At 38.9% G+C, this 26,443-nt stretch overlaps 1 protein-coding gene across 1 annotated transcript in view; it reads right to left on the bottom strand.

The window, feature by feature from the left end:
* LOC308693237 (uncharacterized protein) overlaps nt 1-26,443 on the bottom strand; it is a gene marked incomplete at its 3' end in the record, with an annotated part of 262,595 nt that overhangs the window by 117,517 nt on the left and 118,635 nt on the right. The gene's annotated exons all lie outside the window — the stretch shown is intronic.

Raw genomic sequence — 26,443 nt, 5'->3', positions numbered from 1 at the left:
CCAGTAACTGAGCAGATTGTGAAATACTCAGACCGGCCCGTCTGGCACCAACAACCATGCCACGCTCAAAATTGCTTAAATCACCTTTCTTTGCCATTCTGACATTCAATTTGGAGTTCAGGAGATTGTCTTGACCAGGACCACACCCCTAAATGCATTGAAGCAACTGCCATGTGATTGGTTGATTAGATAATTGCATTAATGAGAAATTGAACAGGTGTTCCTAATAATCCTTTAGGTGAGTGTATATATATATATATATATATATATATATATATATATATATATATATATATATATATATATATATATATATATATATATTATAAATGCATATATTTGAAAATAAATTTCTCACACAAATATCATAAAAAAACGATTAAGTCGATCACAAATCAGGTCAGATAGGTGGAGGGTTTAAAAGCTGAAGTGTGACATTTTTTTTGTTAAACCATTAATTTATAATGTTTAAGTAAGAAATGTTATAATGTTTTAACAGTGATGCTTGTGCTCAGTGTTACTTACACAGCGTGTCTAGTTGCTGTAACCACAGGCATCAGCCTCTGAAGAACTTCATCTGCTGTGTTTTGTGTGACACTATTTGAAAACAAAAAAATAAAATAAGTTAATTATTAATGCTAACAATAATAATTCATAACATAAGTAAATAATAGGGCTGGGTATTAACACAAATTTCACAATTCGATTAGATTTCGATTCACAAGCTTGCAATTCGATTCGATTTCGATTCAATTCAATATTGATTATTTTGGATATCAGGTACAACAGGCTACATGGCAAATTTTCTCAAGGAAAACAAATCTCTTAAAGGGCACCTATTATGACTCTTATCACAAGATGTAAAATAAGTCTCTGATGTCCCCAGAGTATGTATGTGAAGTTTTAGCTCAAAATACCCAACAGATAATTTTTACAGCATGTTTAAATTGTCATTTTTTGGAGCTCAGAAAAACATGCTGTTTTAGTGTGTATCCCTTTAAATGCAAATTAACTGCTGCTGCCGGCCCAGGGGGCGGAACCTCACGAGCTCGTGCTCAGAGCCAGGACAATCTCATCTGATAATATCAGAACAGAAACTCTCAGTAGCGGTGTTCATTTCAACTTGGAGTTGGACAATAATGCCTACAGAGCCAGAGAATATATGCTGTATGGAGAAAGAACAGGTAATAGTTTAGTTTAATTATGGTTATAACTTATTTGTCATCTGCTTTTATCCACTATTAATACAAGCCTGCTGTAGCAGACCCCGTCCGAATGATGACCAAAATATACTGATGAGTTCAGTGAAGTTTATTGTACATCACACAAAAGATGAGCGTTAGTTTTACTCCAGAGAATCACTGTAAGAGCTGAATAAACACAGTAAAAGAAGTGCGCATTAAAGTCTCATAAACTCTCTCTCTCTCCCTTTCATTATCATCAACATACACAGCGAAGTACACAAAACACTCGTTACAACTAACAGTAAACAAATATATACACACCTTTTCAGTGGGTGCTAAATAAACTGGTAAACCTTATATCCGTAAAATGACTCGATGAGCTGTCATAAAGTGCACGCTCCCACTTTCATTTCTGCCGTGGTCAGTAACGTTAGGCCTGTCGCTCCGGAGACCGTGAGCTGGATCACAAACAGTACAGATCCATCCTCGAGTAACAACGAGAGTAAATGAAGACTGCTATGTTCATTCTTACATCCAACAACAACACACCTCAATCGCTTAGAAGACATTCTTGTCTACAGTTGCTCAAGCGTCAAAACAATGGCGGACTCTGTGTCCAGCTCACTCAGGGTGGGTCTATGCTCAAACTGCAGTGTCAATCAACAGTCGTGGGAGGGGCCTGTGCAAAGTGACGTCACATTGCCCCAAATCTGAGAACAGCTTGTTCTGAGACAGTGCTTATGATTTATGGGGATTATAAAAAAAGCACTGGGTGGATTTTTATCATTATAGGGTGGTTGTGAACACACACTGCCAACACACATTTATGTTCAAACACCATGTAAAAGTGAATTTTGCATAATAGGTGCCCTTTAACTAATGCTGTAAACTAAGGGAGTCAGTGGTAGCCTACTAGGCTTCATTAGCCTACTATAATATTGAAGGTAAAAATTAACTGATTTGCATACAAACACTTAAATTACACTTATTTATTTTTATAATAATAAAGTTATATGAAATATAAACATTTAAATGGTGGCTGTCATAAAAACCTGACAGATTTATTCAAACATGCATTAAAAATTGAAGAATATTAAAAATTATAATGAATATGTAATACGGTGCATATATTTAGCAAAATGCTCCTCTCTAGAGTTAATTTTTCTAGCTGACTAACGAGTTTAAGGTCACTGGATATGTTTTTTCTGAGGTAAATGTGACGTTACATGACATTGTTAACAAGCTGATTTACTGACGTCTTTCCACGGTTGAAACACTGATTGAGCGATTCCATGTCACATGATACGGATTTCGATAAGTTGTACTCTACCTTTTAACACACTTTCAGATGCTCATTCATGTTTATTTCGCGCGGTAATTGGTATTAAGGCGGAAGAGAAGATCATGTGCGCTCCGCGCTGCTGCTGCTCTTGAGCTTAGCCAGAGCGATCTCATGCCACAGCGCCAAACGGTATTTATGTTTTTGAATTTCGTAAGAAAATGGACGTAATTTGAAATCTGAGACTTTGTTTCATATCAATAGTAACAAAGCACAAAGATTAGTGTGATTTATTGGATGGAATGCGCGCTACAATGTTACATTCATTCATCAACTGAAAACAGGATGACTAATCGATTCTTGGGATTTAAGAATCGATATCGGTTCGTAAAAATGAGAATCGATTAAAATCGAGAAATCAATATTTTTTTTACCCAGCCCTAGTAAATAATACATTACACCTTCCTAAATACCCTCAAATATTCTTTTAATTAAACACTGCTTTATAAAGGACATGTGAAAGTTGTTTTAGTATAACTGTAGAAGCCTCGTATTCAGCCAACACAGATTTGCTTTTTCTTTATCTTGTCAATGTCGCTTGTCAAGGTCTATTAATCTACATTTACACTACAACACTATTTTGACATATCAGATTTCTTTGTCCAGTCAAATGCGTATATTTTCATCAATCAAGTAGTAAGCTGTTTTTGAAATGAGAAGTAAGCTAATTGTGATAAAGTTACATTAGCTGCCACCGCTGGGGAAGCAGCACACACACACACACACACACACACACGTGTTTTTACTTCCTGAGACTTCTTAGGAAGAACCACCTGACCCAAAAAGTGCTTATGTCCTTCTACCGCTGCTCCATAGAGAGCATACTGACTTATTGTATCTGTGTGTGGTTCGCGAGCTGCACAGAGACAGAGGAAAGCGATTTGAAATGCAGTATTAGGAGATGTATCGTGTATTGATCTGTTGTGTATGGTTGATATGTGTTTTATTCTCTTTAGAATTTTTATTTATTTTATTTATTTATTTTTATTTTATTTGTATATTATATTTGTACTTTGCTTAATGTTGCACTGATTAGAGTGCATCCAATTTCGTTGTACAGTACATGTATAATGACAATAAATATTCTATTCTATTCCATTACACATTGTAGGAGCCAAAATGTGTTCATAAGGGTTATGTGTTGTTCTCATTTTTGTCCATTGAGTGGCGCTGTGATATCAGTGTATATAGGTAGCCTTCCTTATGTTGTAGATAGATGTGTTGATCCGGAAAGGCAAAAAAGTTTTGAACGCAATAGCGAAAGCGGTGAACGAATGTCAACTTCTCTCTAATACAAAGAAAAAGCAAAATTGGACATTATGCACGGTGGTGTTGTGAAGTCAATAAAAGTGTATGGTGATGCAACGGAAGAATGGTCTCTCTTTTCTTATGGAGGAAGTAGACAATGTAACATCAAAACGCAAGCAAGTGAGTCAACCTAATTACTCCGGGACCAAACAACTCAGTAGCTTAAAGTATTAGATTTAGCTCCTACACACGTCTTGTTCCTCCCTCACATTGCCGCTATCATAGGAGCAGGATGGACATTCACCCATTTCTCCAGTTTCCCATATACATAACACAACGGTCAAATGAGTTTACTTTGAAAGGCTCGCGCACTCAACTGGAAAATGAAGTTACACGGGTCCTTCTGAGGCTTGTAGACTCGAGTCCTCAGCATTAAACACTAGAATGAGACGCTCTAGTAAGTGTGCATGGCTACGTCACACATGTTCCCGCCCCACGGTCACAGCACGAATATACTATTAAAACTTAATTTAGGAAAAATACTTTTTCTATTAAATATCTTTATATTAACTGGCTTTATTATTAATGCAATACAGTGAATGACAGCCAGGCTCTCCCAGTGTCTTACATTATTGTCAGTTTAGTGTTCAGTGATTAATTTACACAGAAATAAAAGATAACATGTATGCCTTCATCCCCGAATACATTATCTGTGTCTTACATTTCATAACTCAGATAAACTCAGTGCCGACTAGTTTTCCATCAGTTCTTTTACGTGAACTGGAATGTGTGCAAAGGATTGTGGGAGATTGAAGAACACGAAGGATACACTTGATGCATCCTTCAAAATGAGCAGAATTAAAGACAAAATTAAGATCTTCAAAAGATCCTTCCAAGTCTTCAAAAGATCCTATAAACTGAGACGGCCTTCAGAGGCGCTTGATGACGTGGCAGTCGAGATATGCAGCCTTACTAGGACACAGACACGGTTTGAGAAACACCCACAAATTATGTACAATATCCCAGAAATCAATCTGTGCACCGTGATTTAAACACATCTGATTTCTTAGTTTCTCTTTGTTCATAATGTTTTAGACTGTAATGATTGCACTCAGTGTTACTTACAGATAATTTCTGGCTACAATAAATCTCCTCAGGTTAAACTCCTGCAGTGTCTCCTCTGAGGACAACAACACAAACACTAAAGCTGACCACTGAGACGAGGAGAGATTCACATCACGTAATCCTCCAGACCACGTAGAGCTCGTATGAGGTTGAGCTTCATCCACTAGAGAAATATCACCCAGTTCATTCAGACAGTGAAACAGATTGATGTATTTATCTGGAGAGGGATTCTCACTGATCTTTTCTTTAATATAGTCAACTGTTTTCTCATTGTTGTGAGAGCTGTTTGCTGTCTGTGTCTTTAGTTCTTGTAAGAGACTCTGGTTAGACTCCACTGACAGACCCAGAAGGAAACGAAGGAAAAGGTCCAGATGCCCATTTTTACTGTCTAAAGCCTCATCCACAGCTCTCTGATGGAGATCAGACAGTGAAACTGTGTCTTCATTAGTTGGTTTGGTAATCTGGTCAAACACATTGATGTTATTGTTGATAAAGGAGAGATGCACATATAGAGCTGCTAGATGTTCCTGAATGCTCAGATGAACAAAGCAGAAGACTTTCCCCTGATACAAGCCCAACTCCTCTCTGAAGATCTGAGTGCACAATCCTGAGTAAACTGATGCTTCTGCCACATCAATGCCACACTCGCTCAGGTCTTCCTCATAGAAGATCAGGTTGCCTTTCACAAGCTGCCGATAAGCCAGTTTCCCCAGTTTGACAATCATGTCTTCATCTTTCACTTTCTTCTCATAGTCCTTCTCATGTTTGATGTTGGTCTGAATGAGCAGGAAGTGTGTGTACATTTGAGTGAGAGTCTTGGGAATCTCTCCTCTCTCTGCTTCACTCAACATCTTCTCTAGAACAGTGGCTGAGATCCAGCAGAACACTGGGATGTGGCACATAATAAAGAGGCTCCTTGATGACTTCAGGTGTGAGATGATCCTGTGGGCCAGACTCTGATCACTGATTCTCTTCCTGAAGTATTCCTCCTTCTGTGGGTCACTGAAGCCTCGTACCTCTGTCACTCGATGGACACACTCAGAGGGGACGAGATCCGCTGCTGCTGGTCTAGAGGTGATCCAGATGAGAGCAGAGGGAAGCAGATTCCCCACAATGAGGTTCGTCAGCAGCTCGTCCACTGAGGGGGATTCAGTCACATCACACAACCTCACATCACTCTGAAAATCCAGAGACAGACGACACTCATCCAGACCATCAAAGATGAGCAACACTTTATACTCATCACTGGATATGTCCATTTCTTTGGTTTCAGGTAAAAAGCAATGAAGAAGATCTGAAAGACTGAGTGTTTTGTCCTTCATCAAGTTGAGCTCTCTGAAAGCAAGTGGAAATATGAGCTGGACGTCCTGATTCTCTTTCCCTTCAGCCCAGTCCAGGATGAACTTCTGCACAGAGACTGTTTTCCCAATGCCAGCGACTCCCTTTGTCAGCACAGTTCTGATGGTTTTGTCTTGTCCAGGTAAAGGTCTAAAGATGTCACTGCATTTGATCGGTGTGTCCTCTGTTTCTGCTCTCCTGGATTGCGTCTCGATCTGTCTCACCTCATGCTCATTATTGATCTCTCCACTTCCACTTTCTGTGATGTAGAGCTCTGTGTAGATCTCATTCAGGAGTGTTGGGTTTCCCTGCTTTGATATTCCCTCATACAAACACTCAAACTTCTGTTTCAGATTTGATCTCAATGTGTTGAGGACTTCAGCAGGTTTAGAGTCATGGCTGTAAGATTAAAATACCACATTATTACACAAGTTAGAGAAGTAAATAACCATAAATTACTAAATGGATTTTTTGTTTGCTGTATTATGGGACAGAACATCATTAGTTTTCTGAAATGTTTCAATCATTAATCATGTGTTTAATAGAGATGCACTGATTGATCGGCTGGTGACCGGAATTGGCTGATTTTCACGTGATCGGCCACGATCGGCGACTGGCCGGTCAGTCTGACATATGCCGATTTTATGCCGGTCAAATGCACTCGGACACCGCATGATTAACATTGCGCAACATCAGCATCACACGTGCACACGGAAAGCACACTTTTGATGGACAAAATAAATATGATTTCACACAAAAAGTGTCTTTGCATTTGTAGAGCTACCTGTCAGAGATGCCCATTGGCAGAAGTGAAAATGCATTGACCTACTCGAGGATCAACAAAGATAGTTTCCCTGCACTTGCTCCACTTGCCCGAGCTTACCTCTCTGCACCATGTACAAGCGATGACAGTGAGTGCTTGTTTAGCCTGGCTGGACATGTGGCAGATCAGAGAAGAAACAGACTATCTGGTGCCAAAGCAGAAATGCTTCTGTTTGCGAAGAAAAACTTGCCATTGATGTACAAGTGATTGCAATAGGTCTGTGTGTGTGTTTTGAGAAATATGTTTATACTGCAAGGCTATATTTATTTTATTTTTATTTGTTATTTATATATTATTTTATTGCCATTAGCTGTTTTCATATAGAAGTTTAGTTTGCTAAATATATCACATTTTTTTAGTTGGATATTGGATGTGAAAAGAAGGAATTGGTTCTTCCATAACACTGCACTTTAGTTTTATAGCGATTATCTGTTAAACAAATGTTCTATGTTCTATGCAAAATGTTAAATGTTCTATTAAAGAAAAAGTAGAAAATAAATATTTGTGTGCTGTAAAGTGGTTAGAAAAAATTAAATCGGAATCGGCTAAAATCGGTATCGGCAGGTCAAACTCAATGAAAAAAAATCGGAAAACGGAATCGGCCTAGAAAATTGTAATAGGTGTATCTCTAGTGTTTAAGTGATGTGTGATGTGAATTGTAGCACCTAAAATTAAACAACAAAAAATAAAAGTCCTGCATTTTACCTGAAACCAGGATACATGCTTTCATTAAAGTCTTGCGGTTGAATCACAGGCTTGTACACAGTTTTGTTTTTAACTGGTCTGGATGGAAGATTTGACCTTAAATCAGAATGAAGAGGGTAAAGAATCAGACACACTGATATTGATGTAAATGTGTCATTAACTGAGTAACAGACCAACAGCTTTTACAGTGTGTGAATGTATTAACAATACAATACATAGAGATTTACACAAGAGCACAATGATGATCATTAATAGACTGAAAATTACTGGATTTGAACTTAAAATTATTCAGTTCAAATCCAGATAATTAAACTGCTGTATATTAATAATAATTTCATAAAAATCAAATATTATAAGTATAACTTTTATAGAAATTATATACCTGAGATCAGGCCGTGTGTCTCCACTCTTAAAATATATTGGTTTTTCCATAGAGCAGTTGCTCTTCATAGACACACAGCTGGACTCTGGGTTTGAGCTCTTCTGCTGGACTGAACTGGTTTTCAAACTAAGTAAAATAAAAAAGCAAACAGACTTAAATGTTGTGCACTTTTACAGGAAACCTCTGTCTCAGGAAAGACCAGGGAGTGTTGTTACACTTTTGCATTAACCTCTGTAACTCACTGATGTTATGCACCGTGTCAAACTTTGATTATAATTATTTTGAGAAATTAACTCACTGGTTTGCAAATGTTAAAGCATGATCCAAAAAATGTACTAGAGTGACAGAAAACCGGTAATATTAGGAATTATGAATTCAAAACAACTACAGAACTATAGAATGATTAAACATCAACCACGATCACATGACTCTTTTCAACGGCACAATGAAGGACGAAGGCTCAACCGACTAAAGAGACCAATGTTTAGCTGACCTATGAAGATAAACCACCTTACTGTACTCTAGTAACGGTGCTCTTGCTGTGAAACATCACTGTTCTGACCAGACACTGAGAAGCTTTTAACAAATCTGAACCAGCGGTTAGAAAAATCGGTAACACTTTATAATAACTGCACGCTATTAATCATTAGTTAAGCATTAGTAAACAGTTAATTCATCATTTATAAAGCATTAATAGACATTAATAAGCAGTTTATAAATACAGTTATAAATGCTTTATTCTTGATTTATAAACATATCTATAATGTGTTTAATAACTGCATTTTCATACTTTATTAATGATCAATTTATCATTTCTAAATGAAGTATTGCATTAAGTCAAGTCAAGTCAAGTATATTTGTATAGCACTTTTCACAATACAGATTGTATCAAAGCAGCTTCACAGTATTAAATCAAAATAACACAACAAGGTTTGTTTCTAGTGGAAAAAACGTCTACGTTTGGTAAGGCTGATCAATAGTATTATTGATTGATTATTTACAAACCAGTTACATTATTTACCATTATTTACAAACTAGGTGTTGTCATTGATTAATAAGATCACTTAGAAAGTGTAAGTAAATGTAGTTAATTCAGGTAGTTGTAAAGCATTTAGTAGTGGTCAGTTCACTATGTTTGTGAGCTCATCTGAAGTGAGGACTAGTTATGCCTTGTAAAGCAGTTATAAAGGAGATTTAAAGGCTCAGTTTTATTCTAAACAGAAAAAGGAAACAAACAACACAGTGATACAGAACATACAAATATGTATAGCCTTTAAATCTTCTTTATAAATGCTTTACAAGGCATAACTAGTCCTCACTTCAGATGAGCTCACAAAAATAGTGAACTGACCACTACTAAATGCTTTGAACTACCTGAATTAACCCTGAATTACAGTAGAAATACATGTTAATAAACCATTTATTAACACACTAAGTAACTATTACTATATGTCTGAATAATAATTTAATGTATTTAAACAGTTAATTAATCATTTACTTATACTTTCTAAGTGATCTTATGAACCACTGACAACTCCTAAATAACCGGTTTGTAAATAATGCAATACTTCATTTAGAAATTATAAATTGATCATTAATAAAGTATGAAAATACAATTATTAAACACATTATAGATATGCTTATAAATCAAAAACAACGCTTTTATAACTGTATTTATAAACTGCTTATTAATGTCTATTAATACTTTATAAATTACGAATGAACTGTTTACTAATGCTGAACTAATGATTAATAGCGTGCAGTTATTATAAAGTGTTACCGAAAAATCTGCTCAATTTTACACATACTCCATTATATAAAGGTGGAAAAAATCTCAGCTTACATTTACTTTATGTCATTGCTAATAAAAAAATTCATACTATAAGCATAACTTTTATAGAAATGATAGGGGAGAGCGGAGCACTAATAGAGCTTGAGTGGCCGAATGGAATTCAAGCGTAGTTCAGGTAGACTGATCGCTGAACAATATCAGCTGACACTCAGCTGACTGGTTACTCCACCTACTCTAATCAACTATAGTATTTAAGCTCATTCTACGAATGCTCCGCAGTGTGTCACACAGACATTTACACCACCTCCACCCCATCACCTCCTAGCGTCTACATAATAGAGCATTGGATTCTGTAGAAACTATTTACATAACTATAGAACCCATTCTAAATGCGCATGTGAACGCCATCAGCGTTTCTCACAGGTTCACGTTTAAAGTCTGTGTAGAGGGAATGGCGTCGTCTTAGCGGCCCCTAATTTAATAACAAATGATCGTTGCGACGGAAGCAAATCAATCAAAACTAACTTTAGATGGAAAATAACTTAACTCTGCTATAAAGCCAAAACAATCTCTGTTACCTTAAATTATACGCTTATCTCTGTAAAGCTGCTTTGAAACAATCTACATTGTTAAAAGCGCTATATAAATGAAGATGACTTGACTTGACTTGACATAATCACTGTTTCTCCTTCTGTCACATATGCTAAGAAACATTTGGTTATTGAAAGGCTTGGGGGATTTGTGTCTCAAGGATGTATCTCAAGCTGTCTAGTATGGCAGCTCGAGCACCTTAGAGCCTAAGGTTCTGATTATTCTTTTCACTCCTCAATCAGAAATCTTGCGAGGAGCACTGGTCGAGGCAAATTTATGGTGAAATTATTGTCTTTCCACTTCCGTATTATGGCCCCAAAAGTGCTCACTGGACCATTCAGAAGCTTAGAATGGTGCCTATAACCAATGTCATCATTATGTTTTGCAACAATTAGGTTGCGAAGGTCTTGAGACAGCTCTTTGCTTTTACCCATCATGAGATGTGTCTTGTGTGACACCTTGGCAATGAGACCTTTTTGTAGGCCATCATTTGGGACTGAACCAGCTGTTATTAATTTCCACTGACAGGGGGCTGGATTGCTTTTTAATTACTGTAAGTTTTCAGCAGTTGTCTTGGCTTTCCATGCCTTTTTGCACCTCCCTTTCTTCATGTGTTCAATACTTTTTCCCTGTGTCATTTCACATTATTACACATAACTTAATTTCTGAACTTATTTTTGTTTGTTTCTTTGTATGTATGGCTTACTTGAGCTGTTACCAACATCTGGTGAAAATGTTATGTCAATAGCACCTGTGGAAATATATTTACTGAGAAAAATGATGACGTGTTCAATACTTATTTCCCCCCGCTGTACATTAAGCCACGTTAAAGTGCCTTAAGCGTTTTAAAAGCTTTTTTCACGTTAAGCATTTTAGAATGTCCTGTGGAAAACCAACTTGTTAACGTTGGCCGGCAGAAGTGCGATCATGGTTTTCCTGATGCTAAATCCAGCCTTGGAGAATATCCTTTCTGATGGTGTACATCCACACTTTAAATTTTCTTATCCCAGACATTGTTAAAGATTTAAATCCTTGCCGCCGAGACGCTCCTCTGTCGGTTACAGATTGAAAGTGAAACTTAAATCTGTCACAGGGTGTTTGGATTTATTCACGCACATTAAAAAATATTTATTAAAAGCTTCTTTCTTTGCACATTTTTATATACAGCATTATCATAATAGGCTGAATATTAACGTATTGACAGAAAACCGGTAGTTCTATGTGAAATCAGACATTGAGCACCCTCATATAGCCAAAGTGGCATGATTCTCGTTTCATAACACCTCTGCGAAGATTCGACCGTGAGATCGGTAGTCGAATCAGGCTCCTCCAATCGAAGCATTGAATCTTCGACTATTCGGGGTCACCCCTAATATAGTGTTGATATGGCAACTAGTAAATGCACTAAGTTTATCATAACGTACTTTAAGATATCAGCTCTGCTGTTGTTCATAAATACCAGTAGTGATGTTGTACAAAGAGAACGTTGTCACGTTGCTGGAGCCAGCGTCCTTACCAGTGCCCGAATTCATGAACACGATACACTGATTCACGAGCTCGGAGCTGATTGAGACGCACCGTAATGGCGTGTTCACACCAAACGCAAATTTAATTATTTGCACGAGTAGATTACATACAAAGTCAATGCAAAGACGCGAATAGACACGAATTCGCACCGGGTGGTGCGAATGACGCGAATTGGGCGACGCGTTTGCCGCGAACGCTCGATAATTGCCTTAATCGCGTCTTCCGCGCAAGTTGAAAAATTTCAACTCGAGCGGAAAATTCGCATGACGCTTAGTTGCGCAAGCCAATCAACTAAGAGCTTATTGATACGTCCGATTACTATCACTGTTGTTGAAAATGGAGGAGCTAATTATTGTGAACCCAGACACGTCGGCATTTGGCTTTCCTCCGTATCTGGGACTTCCACAACAAGTACAGAGCAGCAATATAATTTATTTCAGACATGACGGAAAAATTATGGCAGAAAGAAATTGTGTTGATATTGATGATGACGACACACTCCTTTTTGCGGAATGTTTTTATTCGCGAGTGACGCGAAAAACAAGAAAAACATCCCGCGAGTAATCTAGAGCGAGTAACGCGATGCGAATATACACTTCGCATTTGGTGTGAAATAATAATATAATGAAATCATAATGCTGCGTTCACACCTAACGCGAATAGAGTGTCTGGCGCGAGTGATTTCCATGTTAAGTCAATGTAAAGACGCGTTTACGTGCATCTGGAGGTCCTGCGGCGCGAAAGAGGTGTTTAGCACGGCGGATGTGAATTTGCCTCATTTGCTCGTCCAGTTCACGCGAATGACACAAATTGAGTGTCTGGCGCAATACGCGCAAATTATTTTATTTTAAGCTCGGAGCGGATTGAGACGCACCCAAAGTTTCGTCATGCTAGCATGTGTGGAAGTATTTAAAACAAGTGTGTTACAACTAGTCCTAAATTAGGTTGTGCCCCGCTCACCCCTATACCTGAGATCAGACTGTGTGTTTCCACTCTTAAACTTTATTGGCTGATTCATAGACTGGTTACTCTTCATAGACACACAGCTGGACTCTGGGTTTGAGCTCTTCTGCTGGACTGAACTGGAACAGAGAACAGATTCAGTTTAATCCTTTAGATTACTGTGTTCATTCTTTATGAGAGGAACCATATTAAAATAAACATTCATCTTTCATCAAAAATCACTTTGAGGAAACTTTATTATCTTTATATTTAATGTTAGTTTTAAAACAAAAACAACAGAAAAAAAAAAAAATTCTGTAAACTGTTTCTGTGATCTGTAGGTGGAGTGGGGGGGTGGGGGTGGGGGTCACAAACTGATCATGTTCTGTGATGTAACAGTCTTTGTTGAAAGTACCTGCGTCCTGGAGGAAAATCTCCATCTCTGGATCCTTGTGAATCAGCCATGATGAAGATACAGGAGAATCTGATGAGTTTGATCTCCTCCACTGACTCTGAATGAAGAAACATTCACACACTAAATTATATGATTAAATTAAACAACCTTCATAATTAAGCTGAACATATCTGGAGTGTGTGAGAAAAACAGGGGGCGGTTTCTTTATGCAAGGAATAGTTGACGACAGGCTCCATTTCGCGTCGCTACCGTATTACCACCTCGGGTGTGCATTATTTTTCTAATAATTCAACGGCCTGGAGTCAATTATTCCGCTTATACTACAGTTACCACACCTCGAAACATTGTTCAGATGATGTATTTCAAGACGTTTGTCAAGTTTTTGTCATTAAAATGCTCTTGTATGTAGGACTAATTTCTTACGTATCAATTCCCTAGCCTTCGTTGCTAATTCCAAAACGTCATTTAAGAGTTAGTAAAGGAGGTTTGATCCACTGATAGCAGACTAATGCAGTTATTAGTGCAGTTCTGTCAGGTCCATTAAGTCAAGAACACACATGACAATAAAAATGATTTAGGAATTTTTTATTGAATAAATTGCAATTCAAGTTGATAAATTCTGAATTCAATTTTGGCAGTATGGCTCTGTTCAGGGAGTCCTCTGACCTTTCATGAGCACCATGAAATAGCAGAGAGTCAGAGAGACAGCAGCAGCATTAGGGAACGCTCACACAGTTTAGGACTGGGAGAGCTGAACTATTCCCCCAATGAACAGAGCAGCAACGATGACAGAAAAGCAAATGCCACGTTATACACGACAAGGAGGAGCTGGGGAGGTGGCAGGCTGCAAAGAGGCTAGCATCAGCAGTTAGGAGCGAACTGAATCTGTTTAAAGAGGGCGCCCTGTTTTTATCATAGCCATTAGCAGCGAGGGGAGTTGAACAGCAGATGCGCTGATGCAAAACAGCTGATGCATCTCAGCTGAGCAGAACAGCTGATGAGACCATGTTGTTGGCCAATAGCGTTAGCAGCGTCTTGACTACCTGGCCTGCCAGAACTGACGCTTACGCTCAATTTATTAGATAGACAGATAGAGAGACAGAGAGGGGTTGCAATAATGAGACAGAAAAGAATGTGCATCAATATTATTTAATTTATTTATTAATTCATTCATTTTAATTAGTTCGTTAATTTTATTTTTCTATTATTGACAGTAGGCTGTAACGAAAATATGTGCAGCAGGACTATCTATTTATGTATATTCAGTTCAATGTTCTATTGATTATAGATAGGACTATATTTATTAACATTAAACTGCACAATTCCATTGATTGTGAAGTTAGACATCGAAAATGGCAGATCAAGCACATGGGGCTGCATGTTAGCAGAGGTAATATATAGTATTATTATATTATTATATAGCAGTTCAGTCCAGCTCGTAGGGAGAGAAAACTTGACACTGAATACTCTGCGCCTGATGCGTTTCGGACAGTGGCATAGAAAGCCCGCAGCTGGGTATAGTGTCTGCCCCGTCGCTCTCTGCTTTGTCCACAGACGTATTTTTGGCCTTAAGCCAGTCGTTAAACACATTGACAGCCCAAGCTGTTGTTTTTTTGGTGTTTTCTTCATGTTTTTCGCCCTCGAGTCTGTCTACTGTTCTTCGCTGATTGTTTTGTCTTTTGTTGTTGCCTTTTGTTGTCCTCTTCCGTTTATTTGTTTTTTCATCTGGGTTATCCAATACTGTCGTCGCCCAGTTGTTTAAATTTTCATGTTCACTATGAATATTAAAATTTACTTCGGGAAAATCAAAATTGTCTGTCTTTTTTTTTTTCTTGTTATGAATTCAGGGTTTCTGCACACTTTTTAAATTAAAATTAAAAGGCTTTTTAAGACCTTTTTAAGACTCCAAGAAATCAAAATTAATACCATGCATTAGGGGTGTGCAATATTGACTAAATATGTCTAGATATTTTCAAAGTTTTGTTGATTATAATTAGATAATATTTTACTGATCGTGTTTTTGTGCTTGGTGCCATGGCTGGTTTAGGCCTGTTGTTGACAGCTGACTGACGAAGATATTCATATTTTTCATATTCTATGCAGTGGTCAGTTCACAGCAGTGACAGAAATTAACATTTTTTATTAAGGGGTAATATTTGCCACCGTAAATTGATTTCCAGGGGCATTTTCACCTATATATGGACATTTGTAGTTGTATGCATCACCTTTTATGTCAAATTTTAACATTCAAATTAAATTCTATTAGAATAACAACACAATACCGCTGTTACCAGTCAAATTAAATCATTAAATCAAAATCCATCTTTGCAGTTTAGAGGTGACACAGAAGTGGCATCAGATCTGGCATTAATATATTTACACTGCATTTACAATTGCATAAATACATTTTTTGCAAATAATACATTTTAATAAATAAAAAGATTGTTGATGTTTTTTTTTATTCAATATTTAAATATGAACTGATTTCTAATTTTAATGTTCTAATTAAAGGGTACTTTAAATGTGAAACTAAAACTGCCAGTAGGTGGCGGCAAGTCACTGTCTTAAAGGGGTCATATAATGGTACATGCACTTTTACAAGTTGATTGTACTGAAATGTGTCTTGGCAGTGCCTGTACACAACCATCATAAAATGATAAAAATCCATCCAGTGTTTTTTTTTTTTCTCTACTTATTTTTTCCCCCATCTCAAATCAAGCCGCTGTCAATCAACAATCGTGGGAGGGGCGTTGATTTTGTGACGTCACAAAATTGACGCCCCTCCCACGATTGTTGATTGACAGCAGCGTTTCAACACAGACCCGCCCTCGCTCGTGAGCGAGCTGTCAATCATAGTCCGTGCGGACCGGCGCGGTCATTGTTGATACGTTTGAGCACTGTCTATGAACAGAATGGCGTCTAAGTGGTTGTGGTGTTCTGTTCTTGGGTGCAATGAGGAACACTCAGTCATTTTGATGTTCCTAAATCCAAACCGCTGAAGACGCAGTGGCTGAGTTTTGTTTTCGAAGGGAATATTCCCCACGATCAACAGCAATGCTTTCATGTTTGACTCCGTCATTTATGGTCATACAGAAAAAAGAAATATAAAAAAAGAATCTGTTATATTTTTACTTTTGTATGTGTCCACTTGTGAAGTGTTTTGGTGTTTTGTTTTTGAGGTAACGAGCGCGATCGCGTTCCATGTGGAGATTTGCATGTCAATCTCTTTTGCGCGAGTGGGCGTGTTCAAATTAAAAATAATTAAGAAGCGTTTGAGAAGCTGGACATCTTGTTGGTTTTATACAAATTACTTAAACAGAGAATATTTGTTTTCAGTTTGAATCCGATCATTTAAAAGTACACACTTAAATGTTTATAAAGGTATATGGCTCATAAATGTGTGACAAGTATTCGCTGAGTTTTGTTTCAGTTTATAGACGTGCTCAAGAAAAAAAAGTTCACCGCGACGGAGAGGCAGAACGCACACCCTGTTTATTTCTTTATTTTACAAAAGCTTACATATTAATAAAGCTTTTTCACATAAAACATGTCGTAAAAATTTTAAATCAATATATTGTCTTATCTGAATGAGCAGTCAGGGTGATTTTCACATAGTTTTAGAGCAAATATTCTAGGCTACGTCATACAATTTTCAAAAGTCTTGTGAAGAAATAATCAGTATGGGTTTCATGACCTTATTTCAGTGAGAATTTTTTTTGTATTTTCACAAACCACGCATAAATGTCATTATCTCAAAACAACAAACTTTTACACACATGCTGCTGATATATTATTGTAGCAGAGTTTGTGCTGAATACAGTGTAATTAGACTTTAGCCATGAAAATGTCACAAGTAACAGAAATAAGCACAAATGTCAGAGCATGTCAGAACACCTCCAGGGCCCAGAAAACAGCTCAGACCCCAGAGGGTTAATGAAGGAACGTCAAAACAGGCAAGGGTCAGGCAACAGCAAAACAGGGTGATCGGAGAACAGACACAGAGAGTAGTCAGGTCACAGGCAGAAGTTCAGGGCAGGCAGCAAGAGACAATAATCCAAGATCAATCCAAGTCGAGACAGGCAGCAAACAGACAGAAACGAGATAATCCGAGGTCAATAAACTGAACAGTAGAATAGGGGAAAACGCTCAGTGATTACAGTCCGTGGCAATGCAATACTTCGCAGTGATCCTCTGAGTGTGGTTTATATGGAGTGTCTGAATGAGATGCAGGTGAGTGCACAATCAGTCCCAGGTATGAAGCATTATGGGAATTGTAGTTTTGTGAAGTGATCAGTCTGGTGTGGAGTGCCCTCTGGTGACTCTCAGAGGCACTCCAGCTGGTGATCGTTACATAGCCCCCCCCCCCAAAGAGCGGCTTCCAGACGCTCCAAAAACAGTCCAGGAGGGAGGTGGAGTGGAGGCGGATCCGGGGGCAGGATGGAGGGCCAGGTCCGTGGAGCAGAAAAGGACCTGCAGACTGCGGCAGAACGGATGGCCAGGGCAGAGCGGCTGTGCAGGCGACCAGGGCGGATCAGGCTGTGCAGGCGACCAGGGCGGATCAGGCTGTGCAGGCGACCAGGGCGGATCAGGCTGTGCAGGCGACCAGGGCGGATCAGGCTGTGCAGGCGACCAGGGCGGATCAGGCTGTGCAGGCGACCAGGGCGGATCAGGCTGTGCAGGCGACCAGGGCGGATCAGGCTGTGCAGGCGACCAGAGCGGATCAGGCTGTGCAGGCGACCAGGGAGGAGTAGGCAGTGCAGGCGACCAGGGAGGAGCAGGCAGTACAGGCGACCAGGGAGGAAACGACCCTTCAGGCGGCCAGGGAGGAGACGACCCTTCAGGCGGCCAGGGAGGAGACGACCCTTCAGGCGGCCAGGGAGGAGACGACCCTTCAGGAGGCCAGGGAGAAGACGACCCTTCAGGCGGCCAGGGCGGAGCAGACGGTTCAGGCGGCCAGGGCGGAGCAGACGGTTCAGGAGGCCAGGGAGGAGATGACCCTTCAGGCGGCCAAGGAGGAGACGACCCTTCAGGCGGCCACGGAGAAGACGACCCTGCAGGCGGCCAGGGCGGAGACGACCCTTCAGGCGGCCAGGGCACAGGAACAGACACCGGCTCAGGGACAGGGACAGACACTGGCTCAGGGACAGGGACAGACACAGTGGCAGCGGCTATCTCTGCTGAGGTCTCAGGTTCAGGCGTGTCGGCGGCCATCTCTGCTGAGGGCTCAGGCGACGTGGCAGCGGCCATCTCGTCCGGAGACACTGGCTCGGCGGCGGCCATCTTGTCCGAAGACACTGGCTCAGCGGAGACCATTTTGTCCTGAGACACTGGCTCGGCGGAGACCATCTTGTCCGGAGACACTGGCTCAGCGACGGCCATCTTGTCCGAAGACACTGGCTCAGCGGAGACCATTTTGTCCTGAGACACTGGCTCGGCGGAGACCATCTTGTCCGGAGACACTGGCTCAGCGACGGCCATCTTGTCCAGAGACACTGGTTCGGCGGCGGCGGCGGCCATCTTGTCCGGAGAAACTGGCTCGGCGGAGACCATCTTGTCCTGAGACACTGGTTCGGCGGCGACCATCTTGTCCTGAGACACTGGTTCGGCGACAACCATCTTGTCCTGAGACACTGGTTCGGCGGCGGCCATCTTGTCTGGAGACACTGGCTCGGCGGGCGTGACGTGAACAGTCTCTGGATCGGCAGAAGTGACGTGAACAGGGTCGGCAGAAGTGACGTGAACAGTCTCTGGGTCGGCAGAAGTGACGTGAACAGTCTCTGGGTCGGCAGAAGTGACGTGAACAGTCTCTGGGTCGGCAGACGTGACAGAAACGGTCTTTGGAAATGCCCCCTCAGCAGTAGAGGGCTCGGGGAATTCTGCTAAGACGTAACGAGAGTCCGGGGAATCAGTTGAGGTGTAGCAGAACTCTGGTTCAACGGGTGTGATAAATTCATGGGAACCCTCATCCACAGGGCCCACAGAAAAGGATGGGCGAATTCAATATATTGACAAAGTCCATTGAGGGGTGTTGTCAGGCATGAGATAATTTAACATGTCCTCAAGCCCATATCGGAAACTATCCTTTAAGACTGCATCGTCCAAGTCTACCCCATGGCAGAGCTCACAAAATTCTTCAACATATTCCTCTATAGATCGGTTACCTTGGCTGAGGCGGAAAAGACTGATTAGAGGGTCCATGGTGGGTCTCGGTTCTTTCTCGGCTGCTGGATCTGAAGCGGCAAAGTTTTCTGTTATGAATTGGAAGACTCAGTAGGATCCATTTGCAGCTTTTAATGAAGGAACGTCAAAACAGGCAAGGGTCAGGCAACCGCAAAACAGGGTAATCGGAGAACAGACACAGAGAGTAGTCAGGTCACAGGCAGAAGTTCAGGGCAGGCAGCAAGAGACAATAATCCAAGATCAATCCAAGTCGAGACAGGCAGCAAACAGACAGAAACGAGATAACAATCCGAGGTCAATAAACAGAACAGTAGAATAGGGGAAAACGCTCAGTGATTACAGTCCGTGGCAATGCAATACTTCGCAGTGATCCTCTGTTTGAGTGTGGTTTATATGGAGTGTCTGAATGAGATGTAGGTGAGTGCGCAATCAGTCCCAGGTATGAAGCATTATGGGAATTGTAGTTTTGTGAAGTGATCAGTCTGGTGTGGAGTGCCCTCTGGTGACTCTCAGAGGCACTCCAGCTGGTGATCGTTACAGATTGTTCATTGAATCATTAAATTGATTCGTTCAAAACGCGGATTTCAGTCAAAAAATCGTCACTCTGTTGCATTTAGACTCTGCTGGTATTTTGAAATTCTTGTCGGTGAAATAAAGGGAAAACAAACAATACTGACAATATTGTTTATAAAATGTAACTCACAATGTTCATTGTTAATTTTACTGTTATATAAAATAAATATCAATTTGCAACTGTACACGGAAAACAGCACTCTTGCTCATGTGATATTGTAGGCCTATGATAACAACATTATATGATATAAATATAAGACAAAAACTCATTTGGGAACATACCTATAATCGTACAAATCACGCAAGCACGAGAGGCTAATGCGATGTCAGCTCGCAGTGCCTCATACATCATTAAAACAATGATTACAATATCATCATAGACAATACACATCGCACACCACTACGCACAAAGAATGAACTTAGAATTGAACTGACATTTACCATCTTTCTTCTTCTCTCCTCCTGTTTCGCGTGCAGGTGACGGACGTAATGCTGCCGCGTATGTGATGCGAAATGTTACGTGAACAAGCAAATCCACAAAGAAAGAATAAATAAAGTAGGCTATTAAATTTGTTTTAATTTGGAAAACATTTAGATATGTCCAAGTCAAATTGCCATCAAAAATTTAAGACCTTTCATAAGTAAAAATAAGACTTTTTTAAATATAAGACTAAATTTAAAAAAACTAATTTAAGACTTTAAGACTTTTTAAGGATCCGCGGAAACCCTGAAATTGTATCCTATTTTCCGTTATTACAGTTAACTACGCGAAGTGATATGGAACTGTAATGCGGTCAAGACCTGCCTGGAACTACTTTAGCCGTGCGTTTCCCTGAAAATAATTGCACACCTTAGAACGTTCGTCAACCAATCAGATACAAGCATTCAACGGCCCTGTAGTATAATAGGGCGATAAACCACCAACGTGTGAAAGGGACTTTTCCAATCACATTCGCATTCAACCACATAGTTACGCTAGCAGTCACTGTTGTTCTGCCTCTAGTCCAATCAGCGTCAAGTCACGTTCTGTGGAGTACCGCCTCTTTTTGGCCGATTTCACTCTGGCCGAGAATTGCTCTAAGTGTTTCCATAGACTTCCATACAAAGATTTTTTTCCCCGAACTGCAGGCACTGCAATGCATTCTCTATGGGTTCCAGGAGGGCTAGCGCTAACATGCTTTCGTCATCATACGTAAACTTCACTTGTGTAGCGATTGGTGGAAACAAATATACCTCTATTAATAATCTTTAAGCTGAAGTGACATCCAATAATTTCTTCAGAGCATAACTTGCATTCCATGGACATATTCGCCATCTGTAAATGTTAGAAAGTCAAGCAAATGTTTCCATTTTGCTGTCATGAGTCGAAGAGTTTCTGCAAGCTAAACTTCCGTGAACGTGCGCTGCCGTGTGCATATGCGCAGAACAGACGGAGCGCAAAAGAATAGGAGCGCAATAATTTTGACTAAAATATACATTAACACTAAATTATAAAGATATTTTGGTAAAATATTTGTTTAGTTGAATATTTGTTGTTGTTGGTGAACATACATTTGCTAAAGAATTTCAAACCTACAAGTGTAATTTTATGATATCAGTTCATTTTTCATTTTATGTTTAGTAAATTTAACTACTTCTTTAAAAGCTACCATGTAATTTTGTTGATTCTTAGCAAAAAACACTTTGTTCTTTCAAAATTATATGTGCTCATTAATGTGTAATTACTTCTTACAACCATCAAGTATTCTCATAAGCATAGAATCTGCCATTTAGAATACATATGAGCTAGTCGCTCGAATGGCGGAAGCCATGTTGCGCATCCATCTTGAAAATACATTAGGCCTAGCCATTGTATTCAAGCTTCACCTTTCACGTTTTTACACTCAGTGGCGCCGTGACGAATGCGAGGGGGAGATTACTTGCAATGACGGCAGATTTGGAATAATACGGCCACCATAGGAGTTAAAACACCCTCGGAAGGGGAGGGGCTAGAACAGGGATAGGCAACTTCGGTCCTGGAGGGCCACTGTCCTGCAGAGTTTAGCTTCAGCCCTGATAAAAACTCACCTGCTTGTATCTATCTAGTAATCCTGAAAACATTGATTGCCTTGTTCAGGTGTGTTTAATTAGGGTTGGAGCTAAACTCTGCAGGACAGTGGCCCTCCAGGACCGGAGTTGCCTATCCCTGGGCTAGAAAGTAATATTCAGTTGGTAGTCATATACAATTTCACCGCTAGATGGGAGAAAAACCTACACAGTGTAACTTTAAAAAGCATTATTTTGTTTTTAGACTGTAATGTTGCAATGTTAGAATGTAAAGTGATTTGACCTCTTTTTTGGATAGACTGCAAGGTTACATTCACGGTTTGTTTTCATAGCCTTCAATATGAACATTGTTTGTAGGACAATATTGATCAGGATATGAAATAATTTTTTTTTTAAAAAAAGTAATATTATGAATTATACCATACATCGCCCTTTAGCCCAAAAATTCTGATTTCTTTGGCAATTTTCTATTGCCCAACCCTACCTTATGGCATGCTTTAAATGCAAAATTTTCCATGTTTAGCTAAGCAGTAGGCTAATGATACATTATTTTAACTGTTAAATGGTTATTTACCAATTAACCTACATTCAGTCCAGCATTAATAATTCAGTTTCTTTGCATCTGCCCAAATTTTTTAGCACCAGCCGCCACTAAGGATCATGTGACTGCGTTAACTCAAGCTCATTGGGCCTTTTCACACACAAACAAGTCGACCATTGGATTTCGAATTTTATGAAAAATAACTGACACAGAGAAACGCTGATTGAACATGTTCGGGTGAAAAATAAAACAAATCTCGACCCACCAAACACAAAATACATTTTAAAGTGAAAGAAACCCTTTATTAAAGATTTAATATCAAACAATCATTTAAAATGTCCTCCTGAGATTCATATATGAGAAAGTCACACACATGAACACTCACCTTGATCAAACTTTTACAAGATACAGGATCTCAAATCCTCCAGCTTTAACATCATAAAACTGCACGGAAATGATGCTCTGTTTTTTTCCGTATTGTATTCGTATTGTTCCTGCTCAAATGGCGGAACAGGTGTTATGGATCATGTTAATTGTTAACTAGAGATGCGTGGAATGCGCGTGCACGCAGATAGTTTACCTGGATTCTCAGCAGATGTTCGACGGCGACCGATTCGTCACAGCGAATTTTTCACGGAGCAGATTTAAAAGCTTGTCACGTTATGTACTATATTAGGACACTGTTTCAGATGCCTTTAAGGGAAGTTTTAATGTGTTTTAATTTCGCGACAAAGACCACGCCCACATTATTATGTTACATTCGTTTAAATGAAATTCGTATCTGATGAAAATTGTAATTACAGAAAATAAAGTATACTATTTACATTGTGTCTTTGCTGTGCGTGTGTATTCGCAGATTATTTTTATGATGCCAATTTGTGGCTTAATTTAAATTGAGCAGCAATACTGCTGTGGTTAAAGGGTCAAGCATTTAACTTATTTATTTTAATATTGCTGAGGAATGAGTTAAAGCACACCATAAATTTTCATTAAGAGTGGTGAAAAGTGATTAACCGTATGCAAATATAATTTTAGAATTAGTGACACAGTAGGATCCAGTGAATTACCCACAGCATTTATTTAGGGGAATGTTAAACAAACGTATTCATTAGCTATAAGGTAGGCTATTGAAGCAACAATAACAAAAGAAAAAGAAAAATGAGGCAGGACAAATGCACTATATACAGGACAGCTGTATTTACCACACAGTCCCACCGTCCACATAGACTTTCAGTCTAAGGAAGGAAGAACAAACTATGGAGACTTGTTAATGAAAGACTTGTGTGTTTTGCATGTAAAAATTGTTCTTACCCATTACCCGTTATGCTGCTCTCCATCTAATGTAATTATGTTATTTTAGTAAATAAATGTTTACTAATTTTAACCAATTTAACCAGTTGGTAATTAACCAATATAACACACCATCACCCTTCATTGTGAAATGTTCACATCATCCCTTTATATAATCACTCTCCTTTCTTGAGCAGCGATCGGGATATTGGTTATCCTGCAAAAAGTTTTTGATTTGTCTAACTTTGATTGCATCATTTGCTGTATCAGTATATAATATCTGTTCCTGTAAGCAGACAACAACAATGAAAGCACATGATGTGATGAATAAGGAAAGAGAATATGTTATTCGAGACCAGTCAAATGAAGAGATCGGGCAGAATTCAAATTTATATTACATAAAAAGAGGCCCACACACATTACATTTGATTTTTTAGTTAAAGAGGTCAGCAAAAAAGTACACAACGAAGTATTTCCTTTTCTAATTGTTGTTTTGGAGAGGGATCTGGTATTCATGTAAGGTGACAAATGATTAAGAGGTTAGTGATTTGTGTGCAATATTATCCATAGAGAATAGCAGCCGTATTTGTAATAATTCATCATCACTATAGTCTATATCATATGAAAAATGTAAATGACTTTGCAATTCATGTTTTCTTTAGGCTATTATTGCTACTTTAACTTACTCTACATCTGTTGTTATTTGTGATTAGAACGCACGACAACACACTAAAGACACACAATATGATACAGTAATGTTGAGAAGAAAGTGTTACTGCCGAATGCTCATGTTAACATAGACGTGGTTTCTGAGCTGGACACTAAAGTAGGCTATGTTAAACGTCTTTGAATTTGCGTCTAATACGCTGGAATTTAAACTGTAAAACAAAGCGCTTTATTATGCATTATATTATTATGTATTATGCAGTATACAACTGGTGAAATATTCGTTTTTAATCGTGATCCGTGAAATATTGCATGAATCTATCGCGTGTACGCGCGCGTCCACTGCATGAAAAGACTCAAATCCGGCAAAATACGGGCATGGTAAACTCCTGTGTAATTTGATGTTTGCCGGATGTATGCGGGAAAAAGCGGATCAGAGTAACATGGAACAGTATATTTCCAGATAAACCCGGAAACCTCACATATGCGGACATATACAGGAATCCGTGAAATTTCACGGACATATACAGCTGAAACACTGCTGGGTGTGAGAGGACTGACAACTGTTAGGTGTGAAGACCTTTCATATGTTAATGACTGACACAGTGCTGGCTGTTATCAGAGGGAGGGGTGGCCAGGGAGGACTTCAGGATTGAATTATCTCTGGACTACTAGGTTAGGCTACAGCAAACAAGCTTTTTGTACAGAAAAATAAATCAATTCTTAAGGCCCTGAAACACAAAACCGACGTCAAAGAACTAGCAATGACTAAAGCCGACTCTAGGGTTGACTCACGTCGCCACTTAAAACCACTGCATGAAAAAAAAGTCTCTTAATCAAATATTTTTTTATAAAAACAGGACAAAATAAACACCCAGTCTGAACATATACGTTCACAAAAACATCTGAATATTTAATGAAATAAACAAAGGAATTGAATTAGTGCTGGAAAAAAATTAATCGCATCCAAAATAAAAGTTTGTGTTTGCATAATATATGTGTGTGTACTGTGTATAATTATTTTGTATGTATAAATACACACATATGCATGTATTTATTTAAGAAATATTTGCATGTATATACTGTATATACATTTATACATAATTTATATTATATCTAAATATAAATCATTTATATATAAATAAATAAAAATCTTAAATATATACATGCATATGTGTGTATTTATATATACAAAATAATTATACACAGTACACACACATATATTATGCAAACACAAACTTTTATTTTGGATGCGATTAATCACGATTAATTTTTTCCCAGCAATAAATTTAATGGAACAAATAAAGAAAAATGAACCAAACATTTAAGAATATCTCAAATTTTATTGTGAAGTTTTACAAATTGCAGACAACAACATTTGTCACCTTTTTCACAATTGGCTTTTAGCTTGCTTAGTTGGGGACATTTAATTTAATATTCAACAATATTATTGATCTGCCTGCGTTGACACTATTATATGAGATCTGAACTGAGCTGGACAATGACATCATGGTTTTCTCCAAAGTGGCTATATATATACACATTTCAATTTATTTATTTATTTATTTATACAACAAAATGAATCACCACTGAACTGACTTAAGCTGGACTGTGAAGCTATTTTCTTCTGGAAACAAACTTTCTTGCATTATTTTCCTGTTATCTCTGTAAAGCTACTTTGAAACAATCTGTATTGTAAAAAGTGCTGTATAAATAAAGGTGACTTGATATTTATT

Source organism: Scardinius erythrophthalmus, assembly GCF_964197995.2.
Source record: "Scardinius erythrophthalmus genome assembly, chromosome: 7".
NCBI classification, from domain to species: domain Eukaryota; kingdom Metazoa; phylum Chordata; class Actinopteri; order Cypriniformes; family Leuciscidae; genus Scardinius; species Scardinius erythrophthalmus.
The sequence above is the reverse complement of the archived record's forward strand: the minus strand, read 5'-3'. Positions and strand labels throughout refer to the sequence as shown.